General features: G+C 34.5%; 1 pseudogene across 1 annotated transcript; it reads left to right on the forward strand.

The window, feature by feature from the left end:
- Positions 1-2125: 2125 nt before the first annotated feature.
- LOC145032745 (kunitz trypsin inhibitor 5 pseudogene) lies at positions 2126-2894 on the forward strand (annotated as a pseudogene). The gene has a single exon (XR_013677192.1). The product of XR_013677192.1 is annotated as a kunitz trypsin inhibitor 5 pseudogene (transcript).
- Positions 2895-4453: the final 1559 nt, after the last annotated feature.

Consider the following 4453-nt stretch of genomic DNA (forward strand, 5'->3'; position numbering starts at 1 on the left):
TTGTCCATTGACTTTTTGAAAAGTTTGACTTTTGGTCAAATTTGGAGAGGTGTTAAGCTATACTATAAGATTTAGCTTTTGATTGGTTTAGGTGGTTCATGTAGCTGATTATGTGGGACTTTGAGTAGTGGATTTCAGCTATTCGTTCATATGAGTCTCCTCATGATCTTACCTATATCATATTGTATGCATGCCATACCAGCTGAGACTTATTTTTTGATTGTTGTTATATGTGTATCCAGTGGCGGAGTCATGATCAAAGTAAAAGGGTATCCCAATTTTTTTAGGGTAACCCAATTTTTTTCCCGGGGTGCTTGGGTTTCCCGGTTCGGACTGCTGATAGTCCTAAGGTTGTTGATAACACATAGTTGTTTATATTGTTGTGTTATATGTGATATTTAGAAGTGTTGATAGTCCTCAAGACTGCTAATAGTCTCAGGGTTGCAGATCACCCGTAACTGATTATTATGCTGTAATGTATGTGATATTTTAGGGAACTCACTAAGTATTGTGTTTATAGTTCCGAATTAAATGTTTTTTAGGTACTTATTGGATTGCGAAAGCAAGATTGTATATACATCAACAATTTTGTTATTCAAGATTCCATATTCCCTTCCTTATAACTTTGATTTTGAATTTGATTTTGAATTATGGTTTATGAATAATTGGTTTGGCTTGAATGTAACTTTATAAAATGAGTATTTATTCTATTTTTAAAATAAAAATTTTATTCAAGAATTTTACACGTTACAATTTATCAATTTGCCATAATATTATGATATTTGATTATATATAAAAAAATATATTTAGGGTCCACTTACTTTTCGTAGAGGTCTTAAATTGAACGACCCGCTAAAAGTATTAGGGAGAATTTCATTCATATCCTTCGAAACTTTAAATATTACTTATATATCCTTATAAATTTTAAAATTACATATATATCCACCCAAAATTATAAAACTAACATCTATATCTAAATTTATAATTTAAATAGATTTAAGCTAATTAAATAGTATAAAACTATCTAAAAATCAAAATTACTTATGATTATACTAAAATACCCTTCTCAATTTAAAAACTAAATTAAACAAATTTAACAGTCGTTGTTGCCAAATCTCGACGGCCAAACATTATGTGCAAAGACGGTTACATATGAACACCAATAACAATTATATTCAAAATGTATGAAACGTCTTAACATGAAACAAAGATTGGACCTATCAAATTCCAATTACGCCAATTGATGACGAGTACGTTTCATAACTCCAATTTAACTTATTAAAAAATTTCATATGTGATCTATCGATTTGTTTTCTGTGTTGTTTTATAATTTACATTCCATAATTTAAACTATTAAAAAATTCATTATAAGATTTAAGCATAATGAAGATGGGAACTGGACGTAAGCTTCGATGCGGCAGAAATGGGGCAGGAAGGTTTCTAATATTCAATTAGGTTTAATCCTAATTAAACAGGTTTAGTGTTAATGTTTAATTTATGAAGGGTATTTTAGTACAATCATATTAAATTTTGATTTTTGGATAAGTTTTTTCATATTAAATTATTTTAAATCTAATTAAATTATAAGTTTGGATATATATGTGAGTTTTATAGTTTGAGATGGATATATATGTAATATCAATATTTGAAAGGATATATAAGTAATATCTAATGTTTTCAAGGATATAAACGAAATTTTCCCAAAGTATTAAATAGATATTTGAATTTTAATTTTTTTAAACCTTTATCTTCATTCAAAAGAACATACCATACTACATTCAGGGGCTTAGCTAGGCTTCAAGGTAGGTTCTAGGATCTATTTTTTTTTTTTTTTTAAATACAACAAATATATATAGAAAATGTGACGACCTATCTCATTTTTGCTAAAAGATCTACTTATTTTTCTAAAAGATCTAACTATTTTAGTTTTAGTTTTATTTACATAAAGAACTATATGGTTTTTTGTTCTAGATTTGTGAGTGACTACGTTTAACCTGACTTCTATCTATCTGCCATCAATAAATAGTTTTGGAATACATGCGTAAGGAATTTGACCACCGCGTGACACCACATCATCCACAATTGACAATTCTATGTACATCCCATTAACTTGACTATAAGTACTGCTCCACCAATGTCATGGATATCACAATCATAATTACCACGGATAAAATGCACACAATGAAGACACCACTCTTCATTTTCATCGTCTTCTCCGCGCTCTCACTTTCATCTACCCAATCCCTAGTTCCTGTTCGCGACACTGACGGGAATATAATCCGGTCAGGCACCGGCTACTACATCTTGCCCACTACACGTGGCCTGGGTGGGGGCATTAAACTAGTTCCCACAACCATAAACGAGACGTGCCCTAGTGACGTGGTGCAAGAAAACAACGATCTGCAAAATGGGTTACCGTTGACTTTCATACCAGTCAAGGCAAACAAAGATGGCAACATCTTTGAATCCACTGATCTAAACATTAGGTTTTCAGGTTCAACGGCTTGTATCCGGTCTGCGATTTGGCGAATTGATCAGGGTGTGAATGGGCAACGAGAGATATCGAGCCATGGGAGCTTAGGCAACCCAGGCCCACAAACCATAAGCAATTGGTTCAAGATAGAGAAGCATGAGGATGGGTACAAGCTAGTGTTTTGCCCCACTGTGTGCAACACTTGCAGGCCAGCTTGTGGAGATATTGGTCATACGATTGCTAAAACTGGACGTATAAGTCTGGTCATAAATAACACGCCCCTTAAGGTCAATTTTAAGAAGGCATAAAGACTTTTGTGCCCATTGTGAATGGGTTGTATGTCGGTATACTTGTATGTATAATAAAGGGCTGTGAATGCTCTAAAAGCTATTTTATCAATAAAGATATGATTCCAGGTCAAGGATTCAGTTTTGGATCTTAATTTATGAATATTTATTTATATCAAAAGATATATATATATATATATATGAAAGATAATGTTTAGAGTAAAGTTCCTAAACTTTTGGCAAAATGGTTCCTGTTAATGGGTGTGGATATAATTGTGTCTTTTTTTCTTTTATGGGTTATTTTATATCATTTTGTATGTTTTTTCTGTATATATGTTGTTTTAGATTTGCTTCACCGTTTTGTCGACCAATCAGGTTTCGATTTTTCTTACTGTATTTCATGTATATCAGGTTACCGGTCTACCGCTCATTGATTAATCGCTTCACCCCCCTCATTTATATTAAATAAAAATTGACCATGGTGTTGAAGTTGGAGTCGGAGTTATTTGTTAATTTGTTTGAACATTTCAATATTTCAACTCAACATTTCAGATAAATAAATTCTTATTAAGTCGGTATGTTTATTAGTTCCCAAATCAACCTATTAAATAAATATGGTAAACCTAGGTTAACCTTTTTTCTTTTTTAAATAAGCTAAATACTACACCAATTAAATTAGTTTTGAACTTAAATAAAATTTTAACGTATGACAAAAGTACAATCCAAATTTACAAATGCAAATAAATTATTCAACCCTTTAGTATATAGGTAATTAACAAATATTTAATTTCGAAGTGACCTTAAAGCGCAACTAATGTTGTCGACGCAAAAAAAAATTGAGAATTAAGGTTGAGTTTTTCCTATAACTTAAGTGTAACATCCGAAAAATACAACCAATTTAAATTTTTCAAAACAACCTGATTTTCATTAAAATGTTTACAAAAAGGTTTTCAATACAAATCATTAGAGTATTCCCAGAATCACATTGCTACAAAATCATGAGGAGCGGTACGATCGCGCCTTCGCCTTGCCACGGTCTCCTGAAGAACCTGAAAAACATTAAACCACAACTGTAAGCCCGAAAGCTTAGTGAGATACCCCCAAAATACCAACCACGTATACGCCCTTCCAGGCTGCGACCTTCCGGTCCAAAACATATAAAACATACATAACATAACAAAACATAGAACAGCCATGCATATCGGGTCAACTGTGTGAATGGTTCGCCGTATCGGGCCTTCAGTCCATCGGATCCATCCTCCAGGTCTAGTCATGTCCTTCGAGTCTACAGTGGGGTTGGTCCGCCCGCATCGGGCCTTCAACCCACCTGGTCCACTCTCTGAGTCTACAGTGTGACTGGTCCGCCCGCATCGGGCCTTCAGTCGGCCTGGTCCACTCTCCGAGCCTCGGCACGTATGGTCCGCCCTCGTGGGGCCTACAGCCTATCCGGACCGCTCGCTGGGCCTTCGGAACAACCGGTTCGCCCTGGGTATCTTGGCCTACAGCACAAAGTAGGACCCGCCTCAACCCATCTCTAGTCCAAACAACCATGTGCACAAAACATACAATCATATAACAGTCATAGTCAACAAACCGAGCAAGCAGATCACATAGCATATCGTTACCCTAACCGGGTTACTGACCTAACCGGTCACTAGCATAACATCACTCTGTATATTGGGAAACTGACCTT

This window comes from Lactuca saligna, chromosome 2 (genome assembly GCF_052625555.1).
Source record: "Lactuca saligna cultivar CGN05327 chromosome 2, ASM5262555v1, whole genome shotgun sequence".
NCBI classification, from domain to species: domain Eukaryota; kingdom Viridiplantae; phylum Streptophyta; class Magnoliopsida; order Asterales; family Asteraceae; genus Lactuca; species Lactuca saligna.